General features: G+C 33.8%; 1 protein-coding gene across 49 annotated transcripts in view; it reads left to right on the forward strand.

Moving 5' to 3' along the window:
• RIMS2 (regulating synaptic membrane exocytosis 2) overlaps positions 1 to 15,667 on the forward strand; it is a 573,066-nt gene that overhangs the window by 469,230 nt on the left and 88,169 nt on the right. The gene's annotated exons all lie outside the window — the stretch shown is intronic.

Consider the following 15,667-nt stretch of genomic DNA (forward strand, 5'->3'; position numbering starts at 1 on the left):
TTACTTATTCAATAAATTCTTTCTTTAGAGCTGTTTACTGCCAAGTGTCAGGTACTAGGCTGCTGAAGTACATTGATAAAATGGACTAGCCACATTCCATGAGAAGAAAGCAAACAATTACAATAGAATTTCTATAATGGAGATATGAGAAAGCACTATAATTGGCATCCAAAAATTCATGACGTCAAATGTAATGTTGCCATATTGTTAAGTTCATGAAATGATCTGGGTGAACCTCTACAACAGGTAACAGTCTTGCTGCATGAGCCCAGCTACCCAGATTCTATTTGCAATTTGGCGCCACCTGGCAGCAGTTGTCTAGTGAAAATACCAAAAATGAAGGTGATTCTGAATACTGTGGCTGACAGAGACTTTCAGTAAGTGGCAGAGTCCAAGTATCTCCTTGTTGGTTTTCCCAGCCTATGGCAGAGGATTTGGGGACTACTTTCCACCTCCCTGCTTCTCAGAATGAGCTTGAGACCGTTGCCAATCCCACCACATTCTCCTCCCAGGAGACAAGAATTTTAACCTGCCCCTGTTTGCCAACAGGTGCTAGGCAGAAGATGGGAGTAAACTGGAAATCATATTACATCTAATTTCACATTATTATGGAATATGTTACTGCAAGGTTTTACTGTTTCTGCAGTTGACATAAGGGACAGCACATCGAAGTTATCCAAGCTGGTGGGAGGGAGATTAGGGATGTCTTCATGGAGGAACTCTTGTTCAAGCGGAGACTTTAAAGGAATATATATAGTGGCTTGCCAAGTGGCCATGTGGAAGAATGGTGTTTATGAAAGAGAAGAAATATAGATGTCAAGGCACAGAAAACTGAAAGTATGTAGGTATTTCAGAGAACTGCATGCAGTTGTGTATTTCTAGAGCATAAAGTTTGAGAGTGAAGGGGGAAGATGAGGTTGGAACGTTAGGTATGGGTCAGAGAATTACTCATTTTTAGGCTGTGCAACAGAGTTTTTGTCTTATTCTGTAGATGAAGAAACCATTAAAGAAATTTTTGCAGGAATTTTATTTGTAAAAGATCACTATAAATTCAGTTTTCTCATCTATAAAATAGGAATAATAGTACTTACTTCATAGGGTTGTGTGGGTTACAGAGAAAATATGTGAAGTATTTTTCATAGAGTTCATTACAAAGTAAGTAATAGAAAAGCAGTTGCTATTAGTATTTTTATATCACTACTAATGTTACTCTGATTAATGATTGGAGGGAGCAAGGCTAGAGGCTGTAGCTAGTAATTTTCTAAATTCATAAACACATGTACTTTCTGTTTCAATGACAATCAAATCCATATATGCATTAAAGTAATTTTGAAAGCTATTCATTTTTCTTTTCTGTTTTGCGTGTTAATATAATTAAACCAAGATAAATGCATTTTAGTATATTTGTTATTTTCTTAGATGGAATATTCATGTTCTATATTACGCTAAGCTTATTAGCCTTAATAAAAAATTCTGCTTTGCAAGCTTACTCTTTAAATCATTTGACAATTTCTGTCTTTTGTAATAGAATTGTATTATATTCCATAATAGCCATTCCTTTGAGTTTACAGTTGAAGAACTGAGGCCAGAGAGATCAAGTCATTTGTCTAAAAGCATGTGCTATGTAATCCTAAAATCAGAACTCCAGGCTCATGAGCCTAGGTCCTTATTAACCTAATTTTGCTAATAATTTATAAGCATAGTACTATTCTCTAACGTGGGAAATTTCCACCCTAACTTTTTTCTCACCTACTATTATAGGAAAACATGAAAGCAAAAATGTTGACTGGCTAGGCAGAGATAAAACAAACCTCTGGTTGTGGGGTTTGTAAAATCCTGACTGAAGCACATAGGAGAATGGATAAGCACAATTACCACTATGCAGCGTAATGCCTGTTAGGTGGGGCAAAGGAACAGCTACTTGTGGGTAGGTAGGAAATGCAAGTCTGAAAGAGTTGAGCCAAGCAAAAGGCGTGACCCGAATGTTGTTTACCAAGCAGCAAATGAAAGCTTACTGTCTTTTCACGTGGGATATAGTTGTACTACATAAGTCTCAGCCAGCCATTCTCAAAATATGGCTGCTCCCTCTGCAGCATCAGCAACACCAGGGAACTTGTTAGAAATGCAAATTTTCAGGCACTACCCCAGACCTACTGAATCAAAAACTCTGGGAATGGGGCAGAATAATCTGTGTTTTAACAAGCCCTCCAGATTATTCTGAGCAGTTTAAAGTTTGCCAACCCCTGCTCTAAGCTACGTGGAATTTGTTTCGATCTTCTTGCAGTGCTAGTGAAGTGTGGTGGCTAAAAGCATGAGTTCTAGAGTCAGACTGCTGGATTGCAGTACCAGCTTCACAACTTACTAGCAATGAAGCCTTGGGCAAGCTCCATAACCTTTCTGTGCTTCACTTCTTCTGTGCTTATAAAAGTTCCTATTTCATAAGGTTATTCTGAGAAGTATTTTAGGTGGGGTACAATATATGTGAAGGTTCTGAGGTGGAAAAGTCCTTGACATTTTTCAGGAACTTAAAAGAGGCTGCTGTGGATGAAAAGTAGTTTGTAAAGAAAAAACGAGATGAGATAAAAGAGAAAGGCAGAGGCCAGATCAAAGAAAGTCCAGTAGGACCCTGGAGAAAGAGGGTGGGATCCTGAGAACCTGTGGAAGAATTGGTATTTGCAAGGAGGAGGGACTTTTTTTTATTATGGAAGGGAAAAAGAAAATAATATGCAGCAGCATATTAGGTTTATAGACTGATTGTTGGAAGATAAGGAAATTTCTTATGATGGCTTCTGTTTTATGGGTTTTGGAGTACCACGAGAAGATATTGAAGAATTTTAGCAGAAGAGTGATATAACCCAATGTTTTAGAAAAAAATCACTCTGGCTGCCTCGTGGAAAATGGAACATGAACAGTTAGGATGGTGCTGCAGTAGAATGGACACGGGATTTCACAAACTTTATGTGTCCCAAACTGAATTTAATCTTTTTTCTCAAATATATTCCTCTTTCAGTCTTCCTTGTTTCAGTAGAGAGCATAACTATTCACCAAGTTGCTTAAGTTGGAAATCCAAGAGGCACACTTGATTTCTCCCTTTCATTCATCCCAACACCTAATCTATCACTAGATCTTACCGATTCTACCTCTAAAATATATATCTTCCCATCCTGACTTTTCTACTCAAGTCCATACTTGTCTATTCTATTGCGTATAATTTCCGTATGAGGAGGGATATGAAAAAAGTTGAGGGTATTTAAAAAAGAGTGATTGAAATGATAGACTATAGAATCTAAGTTAGTTAAGTGTAAGTAAAGATGAGGGGTCTGATAATTAGAGAAAAAGGAGGGAATCAGAGTCCTCATAATATTGAAGAGAAGGTATACCTGATTAAATGAGCTTTGAAAGAAAGAAAGCTTGAAAGGAGAAAGAAAGCTTTGTAGCAACTTTCTGAATAAGGTTGGGGTATTATTATCCCCATTTTATGTCATAGGGCAACTGAGGCGCAGACTACTCTGATTACTCAACTACAGCATGAGTAGTGCAGCTACATCTTGAATGTGAGTCTCCTGATTAAATTCAATTGGCTTCCCAGTAGATAATTATTTTTCTTACTAGATATGCAAATTATAGACGTTCTTTGTTCAAGATTAAGAATCATTGCTCTTAACAGAGTGGAAATACTTATGTCCAAGTAGGCATTAAAATAGAAAACTAGATTGTTCATTTTAGAGCATGTGTCTGCCTTATCTTTGTAATATTTATTTGCTAAATATTCTTTTACTGCTTTATATTTTCACTTTCAATGTACTTATTTTATATTTTATTTTGAGTGTCAATGGTATTATAGCTATTTTTAGTGTTAAGTTTAATGTTTTCTTAAGAATATCATTTTATTGCCTTTATAAGATTTTTGCATGTCAGTTTTATTCACAGGACACTAATTTCATAATTAAAATCAAAATGAAATGATATTTTGCATAGGAAAATACATCTTATATCAAATATTTTTGTTGGAATCTATCTGTGCCATTTTAAACCTGTTATCCAGAGCAGTGTTGTCCAATAAAAATATAACGTGAGCCACATATGTAAGTTTAAATATTTAAGTAGGCGCATTTAAAAATAAAAGGAACAGATAAAATTAATTTAATATCTTTTTATTTCACCCAATATATCCAAAATATTCTCATTTCAAATTTTAATCTGTATAAAAAGATTAATGATATATTTTATTCTTTTTTATGGGGGATGTACAGAGACTTCTAATCCCATGTGTGTATTACATTTACAGTGCATCTCAGTTTGAACAAGGCACATTTCAAGTGTTCATTAGCCACGTGTAGTTAGTACCCATAGTCCTAGACAGTGCAGATCTAGAGACTTCTTCATAAAGTATAATGCAACAAAGTAAAATAGTCAAACAAAGTTAAGCTCTTTGTCTATTTCTCCTGAGAAAAGCATGGCTTAAGAAACCTTGGCTAGTAAAGATACATATTTATTGGAAAGAAGAAAGAAAGGGTGGTAGTTTTTTTTTTTTAGGTGGTAGACTATCAAATTGGTACAAAGTTCTGGTCTTCTTTTAGTACAGCAATTTGATTGGTAGTCCTGTCTTTCAAATCCATAATTTTTTTTCATTAAACTTTTATGTGGCTACCTGCAAAAAGTGTTTATGTATGGCATAATCATGTTTATTTATATAAATCTGACTTTAAATAACTAATGATAAATTGGGTAATTTGATAGTTTCACTGTGTAATAAACTATAACATAATTATTCATGAATATCTGAGGATTTATAATTTTCATTTTTGGTCATAATTTTAAAATGTAAGGTTTTAATCGTGTAGAATTGAATAAATGTTAAATTTACATTTTTAAATTGAAAATTTAGGGTCTCCACTTAATGTCAATTAGTAGCATTATTGGTTTCAGCATTTTAAATCAAAATCTTATTATAAAATAAATATTCAGTACAATATAAAACAATATCAACACATATGCTTTTTATATGCTTCAATTGAATACTGTTAGAAATATCAAGGTGAAGAAAAATACCTTGTATTTGTATTCGCATTTGTACATGAAATTCATTATTCACTCATTCAAACATGAGTTTAAGAGAAGTGGCAGATTATGTTCATTAAAGAAAAGAACTAATAATAGATAAATATTCATGAAGGCAGAAGTAGCCTATAAATGTACTAGAAGAGAATGTTTGAGACATGACATTTACAATTGGCTTAAATTCTATTTATCTTTGTTATTTCATTATAATGAATAGATATTTTTTATCTTCATTATTTTCCAGCCTTTGGCATCTCAAAATTCATTTGAAAATGGAAATGTGTTAGTTTCATAAAGTGGCTAACTGTAATAGAAAGTAATAATATGCTTGAATTAATTTTTGCTGTTAGTTTTCAACACAAACTTGAGAAAATAATACCTTAATGTTTCATGTGAACACTTCTGCCACAACTGTGCCCAGGTTACTGTGGCGATTCCTTTGTGATGACCCCTTCATCGTCTATCGTTATGTTTCTAATCTCACTGAGCATTTTTATCCAATCTTAATAACACTTAGCTTAGATCAATAATACAGCACCTAAATTGGCGTTCTTTCTAGGCAAAAAGGCCCTTATGGGAAAGTCTGAGTTTTCGAGTTTGGGAGTGTTTTCAGGAGGATAATCTGCAGAATAAAGGGAATTTCCCATTTTAATCATTATTTACCAACAAACAGAAGAGTAAGTTTATTCTCATGGATTGTGTGTAGCATTTCGTCTAGTGCCAAAATTGTATAACTTTTCATTCAGTGCCAACCATAGGGTGTCACATTTTATAGATAATAAATGTCTATTAATTTGAATTCACTTGTATATGTGTTATGAATTATTAATCATCTGTGTAACAAGATCATTTTATAAATATTTTCATTGAAATACATCTTTTCAAGTTTGAAATGACTGAAGGTATAGGAATTATTTACCTATATGAAATCTGAGAAACCATTTTCTTTGAGGCCACACAACTTCTCTGTTTATGTAAAACAGCTGCTTCTTTAAATAAATCCAGCAAATTTAATTTTCTATTCTTAGTAAAGCCTCAATATCCCCATGTAATTGTAAACATACATAATAATTAGAGTTAACATATCTTAACTGTAGTTTAGACATTGTGCTAAATGCTGTATATATGTTATTTACTATATCCTCATCAAAACATTTTGAGAGAATGATTATTTTTGTTAATTAACTCATCTATTCAACAAATATTTACTGAACGCTTACCATGTGGCAGGCATTGTTTTAAAACCTGGGATTTAGCAGGTAAAGTCCTTGCCCCATGTAGCTGAAAGGTTTATAATAAATAGATGACAAAACTAAAGCTCAGAACAGGTTAAGAAATGTGTTCAAGATCATGCACTATTAAATGATAGAGAGGACAGAAACCCTTGTGTGACTGACTTTGAACCTAAACTTAGGTTTCACCTCTTGAAAAAATTACTGGATTTGTTGCCTTGAATAGATCATACAATATTGTTAAACTACATATCTACCTATGAATCAAGTATACAGCTTTTTCTGTAAGAGACTATGCCCTAAGCTTAAGAGAATCTGAAAAGTAGAATTACCTCATTACCCTAACATGAAGAATTAGGACCATTTCAAATCTAATTTGTTTCTCTTTGAAGCATGTTGATCAGTAACTCTTAAAATACCTTTTTTGGGGCAAACAAAATGTAAAAAAATCTATGAAATCATTTTGTTGATTACTCTAACCAAAGGAAATAAAGAATGTTGATACTTAGAGAAGCATAATTTTATTCTCAACATTCCCACTGTATATTTTTCTTTGTTTGTTTGTTTAATGAAGCCAAAGCTACAATACCTAATGCCTCATATTTATCTTAGAAATTCTGAATGTTAGGGAAAGCATACTTGAGTTCCAGAAAAATCTGTCAATGCTTCTTTTTTGTATATTGCATGATTTTATCGTGTTGTTCTTTATATCTTTCAGATTTATATTAATCGTAAGAAAATTCCAAAAACCAGGCATATAGACTAAAAAAGGATTTACCTAACTTCCCTATTTCAGCTCCAATTCCAGTGGACTTCCTAACCTTTAAAGAGTAGCATTGTGCATGCTGAGGCATCATTCCAGAGCAGAAATTCACGATCTCTGCAGGACTGATTGACTTAGAATCTGAGAAGAAAAAAAAGTTTAGATTTCTAACAAGCTGAAGACCTTCCTTAAGTGGTTCCAAGGAAGATTCAGTTTATATGACCAAGGGCATCTTGTCAAAGTATTACTGTCATTATAATCATTGAAGGAGGTTATACTCTTTCTGTTCACGGTGATTTCTGAGTTACATATAAAACACAGTTATACTTGGGTAATGATGACTAGAACATTGTCTACTGCACAAATACAAGCTAAGCAAATGTTATAAATTAAATCAGATATTTGCATGTTTTTACATGAAAGAATAATAGTATTTTATTTAGGGGTGACTAAATGGATAATCTTTGGAAGTTTAATACATTGAATTTATTAATATTAGATTTAATCAAAAAGAAATTACCAGTATTCATACAGTGAGGCAAGGAAAGTATATTTTAACAAAGAATAAGGGATTAGCTGTTATAAAAAGCATTTTGTTTTCCACTTGAGATGCCTAAATTCAATTTAAAATATACACGTTTAAGTCTTAACCTAGAAACCATGCTATACTTTACAAAGTAATTTACGCAGTAAAGTTTCCTGGGAGTTTTGCTTCAGAGCCCCTCTAATTTATTATTTTGCTTTTCTAAGTTTATTAACTAGGACTATCAACAATTGCCCTTGACAAGAAGTACAGTCTTTTGTACACATATACATATATACACCTACTGTTCTGTGTTCTCTATCATGGTCAGTCAGGTACAGCCACAAGAAGAGATACAGCAGAGAATTGAGAAAACAAAGCTTCTTACTGTAATAGGTCCCAGAAAATAGGAGGCGCACAACTCCACACAGGGCCACATGGGAAAGCAACAGTTAGGTCAGGAGGCAGAAGGGGCAGGAGGAAGGGCAAAGTCTGGACCAGAGCCTTTACCGGGGCCTAAAAGACAAGATAGGGCATAGCAAATGGTTTAAGTTTGGCTAGTTTGAATAATTCCTGGGGGCTGGGCTTTGGGCTATAGGCATGATCTCTGGTTGCCTGGTTACCAAGCCCTCTGAAGATTCAGGACAGGGAAAATGGTGGCTTGGTGTGAATGGGCCAAAGGGAGATAGGGTTCTGGATTGGTTGATTTGCATATCAAAGGCTTGCTCCCACTGAGCCCTTGCTATCCGAGAATTGGCTAGCCCAGGAGGGGCAGTCTCTCCCCAGTCAGGAAGGTTTTTAAGATGTCAAAACATCATAATATACTGAAAATAAAACCAGAAACAATACACATACATACACATGCATATACACACATATAGTTTTTAGACATTAATTTTTAATGCCCGCTAAAACTGAATTAAGAAATATAAAAAACTCGTCATTTGGAGCTTTGTTGTTTAGATATTTTCAAATGTCTGTAATCATTGGCCTGTCAGCGTGTGCTATTGATGGAAAGACCCTTTCTTGGTTTTTATTTCTGAAGCCAGAGCCCTAATTTTCTCCCAGTCAGACAAAGGACCTGATAACTGATACAGTGCTGTGTCAGAAAGCACAGTGTGCTCCTCTTCTTCACTGACATTTCCAGATCCTAGGGCCCAGTCTCTTGAACCTGGCTGTCTGTTAAAGAGGATTGGTGGAAAACAATGGCTGTCTTTTCCAGTAAGAAAGACTTTACTAGAGCAATGATGCAAAGCTCACTAAGAAGAATAATGTCACATACTGCCACAAATTCCAGGAACTTGGAACAGTGGGAGTTAATTCTGGTGCCCTACAGATCATTTTACCTGACTCTAACAGATGGTAAGAAAGATAAAAGGACAGGAAACTACTTCTCTTTGCTTAGTTATTGTCAGGCAAATATAAGGAAAACATACAACATCAATCAAAGCATCTTTGTTTCCAAATATAGAGGGATAATGTATGAATAATATATATTTGACCTCTTGGAAAAAAATTCTAGAATGAGTTTTTGGTGTTTTTCAGTCTCGTGAGGCTCCAGAAATTCTGGTAGGTTCATCTACATGACTTTTAAAAATTGATTTTAATTAAATTGGGAGTTGTATAGATAATTAATAGATTTCATCAAGATATATAAGTTTAAAGCATATTCTCAGTCTCTGAAATGATGTGATTACACAAAAACAGAGATTTCTTTTCTTAAATTTGAATTTGATTTGTAATCAAGTTTTCGAAAACATCAATGTCTACTGTTTTCCAAAATATGGGACTAATTTGTTTTGTACTTTATAGCCTGAGGAATTAATATCCTTAATATACACCCATTTGTACATTTTTTATACATTTTGAAACATAACATCTAGTGATTTTATAGGGGCAAAAGTTACAGCCCAAGAATATTTTCGTATTATATGATTTTATATGGATAAGTTATAGTCCAAGAATATTTTTGTATTATGGTTTAGGTTTCAGTATTATTTTTGGAGGCATAATATGAATTTTTATGTAGTGTAATCATTTCAATAGTGCAGAATATTCATCACTTATTAAGTAATCTACAAGCTTGGTACGCTGATTATAGAGTAGGATGATGAGCAAGGATAAATCAAAGCTCTTTGTTTATTTTTTTATTTTCACAAAATCTTAACTATTAGTGTTCCTTTGATATTAGTAAGAATGGTAAAAATTTAAATTGATCCTGGGAGTTACAGGCCAGTGAGCATACCTTCTGATAATTTGTTGTAGCCCTTTTTATGTTATTGGAAATACTGTATAATCATAGTAAAATCAGAGCGAACTGAAATGGAAATGAGTTAGGGGGAAGTCTGTTCCTGTCTAAAATATTTGCATATAGAAATAATCAGGTTTAGTTGGAGAGTGCAGATGAAACAATAGAAAAATTTAAGGGGATTATGCACACATTGTATTCCTGGGTTACAATTATGGAGTTTATTCTGGAAACTTGTGGAAGGAAAGATGATATTGCTTAAAAATCATATATTGAAGAAAAGTGTGGGGAACAATAGACAAAGCTGGATTAAAATGAAAGAGAAAAAGAACCATGAAAATTGAAGGAATTAGTCTTTTAAAATAATCTAGCAGAAGTATTATATTTTTAAAAATTTGGAGGTAAAATTACCTTAATGATCTCTAACCTCCTCATATTCTTGATTAGGAAAATGAGACCCAATGAGGAAAAGAAACTTTTCTGGTAAACCGTGAGCAAAGTAGTTTTGGATCTAGAAATTGTGATAAGCTGGTGGAATTTTAGGCATTGGCAAACTGTTGGGAAAGGAATTTTGGAGATTACAGGCCTTCCTGGAGCTCCTTAAAGGATGTTAACTAAGCGGTGATGTCCTCTGTAACCACTGAGGCACTGCTTCCAACCAGAGATCCAAGGCCTAAGAACCTAAACATGGCTTCGTTACTAATGGCTATAATCAAGGAAGATGTTTCTGACTAAAAAGATTTTGTTAGTTAAATATCCCTCCTTAACTCTTGACATCAACTTTGTGGCATAGACGCACATCCTCCAATACATTTAGATACTACGCTAATACATTATAGTATATTGATAGAATGTATTTGTATACAGTACCTGCAATAATGTTAAAAATACTAAATTTTGAATTTCTGTCATCTCCAGAAATCAAAGAATTAGCCTGAGAAGCTCAGTTTTTACATACTCTTCAGAAAGAGATGTTTTGTTGAATGTTTAGCTTAGAGTTTCTTGACATTAGAGTTGGTCATTGGAATTTCAATTATAAACTAAGACCATGTTCTTATGCAGCCATATTTTCATATCACCATCTTTGTGGGGATAGATGTTCAATAAATGTTAGTTGAATTAATGATTGGTACTTTACTAGCCTAAAACTGTAGGTGGTCATTTGAGCAAGTAAAATAAAGCTTATTAAATCATAAATTAGGATAATAATATTTTCAGGTTTTCATTTTAGGAAAAGAAGAGTATTTAATATAGAGAAATTTTTTAATTAGGGAAACTTTAGACAGAAAACAGTTTGTTATCCCCCCTCCCCATCCACAAGGAATATACCAGAATTCAAGAAATCATACTCTAAAATCCAGATGTCTGCCCAACGACTGGCAACTGGTACAAGCAAGTATGAGTTTTCATAGTGATAGATATTTGGTTAGCTCTTGGCACCTGTCTACAGGAACACAACAGTGGGAAGGAAAAGGAATAAAGCCTTTCAAGGTGCCATAATGTTTGGGAGCTTGGCCAATCTCACTGGGTTTTTTTCTACTCTGCCATTGTTGCTATTGTCTTCCAACTCTTGAGCCCTACAGGCCCTTTCTAGCACCACTTCTTAGCCCAAGATGTTATAAATACTTGCACTCCTAGAATTATTTCCATCTACTTCCGATCCTTAAGTGTCTTTTCTGTTCCTGGGCTGCAGTCCCATATCCCATACTCCATTGTATTAGCTGCTGGGCCCTCTATATCTCTATCCACAAAATCCTGAATCACCCCAATCTCTAATTTCTTGGGTAAATTCTCTCCTAACCACCTTCCCAGCTCTCAATATGATGAAATATTTGTTTTGACATTGCCGTATATTTTTTTTACAATGCTACTTTTATGCCCATAATCTCACAAACTCAGAATTTGTCTTTGTCCTGTGTTTGCTATTTTTCTCAAGAGCCAGTCACTTAGCTCTATTTATTCAAACCTATCAATTGATGCTTTGGGCCCTATGGCCTACAGACCTCATTTAATTTAATCACATACTCCTATAACCTCTGATGTGCTATTTAAGTCTTTAGGGGAATATTTACAAATATATCACTTGCTTTTCATTACCTTTCTCCTAACGATCGGCCTAGATTTGCCTTTTTAAAAATCTTTCAGTATACAACTTTCAACAACTATGATTATGTCATAAAATAGATCACTTGCATTGGCAATTTTACATATTTTACTTTGAGAATACTAAGTATATAGTTTTTCAAAAGCCAAAAATTAGAAAACATGCATAAAACAATATTTAGAAATGTAGAAACACTATGTCTCTCTCTTTCTGGAACTGAACATCCTATATCAACACCCAATATTATTGTGTAGTAATCTCTTCAGTTTAGCTTGAAAGCCATGCTACCTTTAGCCAGTGGAATGAATTATGTGGATTGAATAATTTGAGCTATGTAAAAGGAAAAAGAATGTTAGACTTTGATTGCTCTTTTCATTTGTCTGTTTTAAATTTTTTTGTTGTTGTTATTGACAATACCTTTTTTGTTCATTTTGGAAAAAACAAAATAGAAAAAAACACATTTTTAAAAAACATAATGACCAACCAGAGAAAATTAAAACTACTTTTAGCACACTTTTCACAGCATATCCTTCTAGATCTTTTGCTCTGTGCATTTATACTTTTTTCCCTAAGATCATAAACTTTCTGAACATATTTTATTTTTCTTCATATTCCCTTTATTCTCCTCTTATGCAGGTGACTGGTAGGTCACCTCATGAATCCAGGTTTCCCAAACTACCTAGTTTAGTGAGAGATGTTTCTGATGTTTCTCTATTTCTTTTTATACGAATTTCTTTCATTTTTGTTTTTTGGGTTTTTTTCTGTTTGTGCCGCTGGATAGCCTCTGGGATTTGAATTTTTCTGTGTCCCCTAGTAGTAGGGTAAATCCATATTTGTTATGTGTGTAGCCAAAGCTAAGCTGTAAATGTCTGCTTCCTCCCATCCTTCCCTCCATATCAGGAACATATTTTATGTCAATAAATATTTATTTACAGCAGCATTTTCAAAAGTACATTCTATTTTATTGATGAACGTAACTTAGTTAAACACCCTCTACTGTTGGGCATTTACGAGGTTTTCCCGTGTGTGTGTGTTTTGCTATTATAATAAAATCTGCAATAAATATAATTCTTGCTAAATTTGTACACATTGCTAAGTTTTCCCTTAGGATGAATCCTAAAAGTAGAATTAATAGGTTAAAAGTTAGGCTTGCTTTTTTTTTAAGACTTTGATACATCTTGCCAAATTACCCTTCAGAAATCTAGCACTGAGACCCCCACAAGCAATATTGGAAACTTACCATATTCCCAGGCTCTTACAAATTTTCTCTTTTAATGTAATTGATAATGTGATGGGTCTTTGCTTTCTAACCACACTGAGCATTCCAAATGATCGCCCATGTTTACAGAGTCTTTACTACAATGTATTCCATAAATCAAGAGTCACAAAACTTTAAAATTCTTGGTTGATGGTTTGTTTGCTTGCAACATTATGTGCTTGTAGTTTTAGGTGATGTGCAGTGAGGAAAGTAAGGGAAACTAGTGGTGATACCCTAGCCTCAGTCTCCCACCCTCCAAACACAGCACTCGAGGGCAGCTATTATAAACTAACTCCTGCTGATCTCTAGGTTTCAAGGAGATGAAAAGTAGACCCACCTAACAAAATTTTTAATAACACTTTTTGTAGATAATGCGTTATCAAAGTTGTTAAGTTGAAGAGAAGTATACTTCTTTAAAACCAAATAGTAATTAAAATATTTATTTACTAACTGATTTGTCAGTTCCAGTTAATATTCATTGTATCCTGCTTGATTTTGGCCAGGTTCTTTATGGCCTTTTTAGCCAACCAAGAAAATTAAAATTCAAAAGTCACAAGGCACAATAAGCAATATTTTGTGAGTATATCTTTGACGTCCTTGGTAGGTAATTGATTAGGTAGTTCTTTTAGAAAAGTGTATGTTTGGGGTAAAAATTCCTACATAGCAGGAGCACTAGGTTACTGTGACTATGGAACATATGTTATTATTTTCAAAGCCTTAGTCTTAACCAAACTGTGACTTTTCTAGGCTATGCCATGCCTTTTCTGATAGTAGCATACTGTGAAAATCATGTGTTGCATTTCTGTGTTTATTTGCCCAGAATCCATGGAACAAGAGCTATCTAGAGGAGGAAAACATTTAGTAGTTAAAGAAGAAGACCTTATAGATATTCCAGTTCAAGAAGTTAATGGATGCTTAATGGATGATAATGATGGTGGTGGTGATAATAACAAGGAAAAAGAGGAAGAGAATAATTTTGGGGGCTCTTATGTGTCTGGCATTCTGCTTAATGCTTTAGTTATGTTTTCTCATTTATTAAATGAGGAAACTAAATACCTGAAAGGGAAACAACTCTCCCAAGATCAGTCAGTAAAACTGAAGATCAAACTCAGATTTCCTGACTTTCAGGACAAATCTACTCCTCATTATATAATAGTGACTATATGAAAACCATTTTAGACATTTTAATCTCAAAAATTTCAAATTTAAATTTATAATTACAAATATCATGTGTGTTGGTACGGTTAAGTATTTATATAATGCAGGTTGAAGGGCTTTAACCTCATTTTATCTATTGTGCATATTCCTGAATAATAATTGTTATAATTTCCATTTGTTGAATTTTTACTTTAGATGTATTATCTATATTCTTGAAAATAAGCACGGAAAGTAAAATATTCGCATTTTGTAAATGAGGAGCCTGAGACTCAGAGTAGAGCAACGAGCTCCTCTAAAGGCAGTCAGTTAAGTAGCAGGAAAGCTGGAATTCAGGCCCATGTCTGTTTGCCACCAAAACTCCGTTTCATTCTATTGTTGTTTATTAAAGAATAGCAAAATCAAACAAGCTTGAAATGATTGACTTGGGGTTTGTAGAAGCATATAGACTTTTCTCTCTGTTCTTTCTCTCTTTTGGCCTGTTTATGCCTCATTTCTTCTTGAAACTAATGTGAGAGAGAAGATAGTACACTTGATTGTGTTTTTAAAAAATTTTACACTGAGCTTTTCCCCTCTTAAATACTTGGAGAAAATATACATACATTAATAAAATTAAGATGTGGTCCTAGCCTTTTAGCAGATTTTGCTATAGAATAGAGAAAAAAATATTTTTAGGAAGAGATTGAATTAGAGATAAGAGATCACCTCAATAAGTTCGTTTTCTAATTCTCATCCTTTAAATGATATATAAATATATTTCTGATGTTTCTTGATTTCTTTTGTTTCTATAGTTATGTGTTATACACTTCGATTATCAGAACTAAATTAAAACAGAAACTATTACTTTCTAATACTCAGTCAATGCTTGATAATATGTAAGTAGGTCTTCCCATTCCTGCAAAGCAGACTACCTCCTTCACATTCTTGCAGGTTCATAGGGCCAGCTGGATAGCCTGCTCTGATCCTTCATCCCCTGCTCTACTTCCTACCACCCCCAGTACTTACAGAAAACCCGGGGTCCTTTTCTTTAGTTCCTCCCATTTGCAGTGTTAGTCTAGCGGCAGCTCATCAATCAGCCACGTGCTTCATTGACTCAGTGATTGCTTTCTGATAATATTGTCTAGACAACTGATAATGACTTTTCTTTCTTTCACATGAATACAAGTCGGAAATCTTTCTTTTCTTTATTTTTGTAATAGAGGCTTATATCAATAAACATAAAATTATGTAAAGTAAAATAAATTATTTTTAATTCAAAGCTAAAGGAAACATCAATCCCTGCTAGAAAATTTAACTATTATTAGATAAATCTTATTAGGTTTT

Source organism: Equus przewalskii, chromosome 8 (genome assembly GCF_037783145.1).
Source record: "Equus przewalskii isolate Varuska chromosome 8, EquPr2, whole genome shotgun sequence".
Lineage (NCBI taxonomy): Eukaryota > Metazoa > Chordata > Mammalia > Perissodactyla > Equidae > Equus > Equus przewalskii.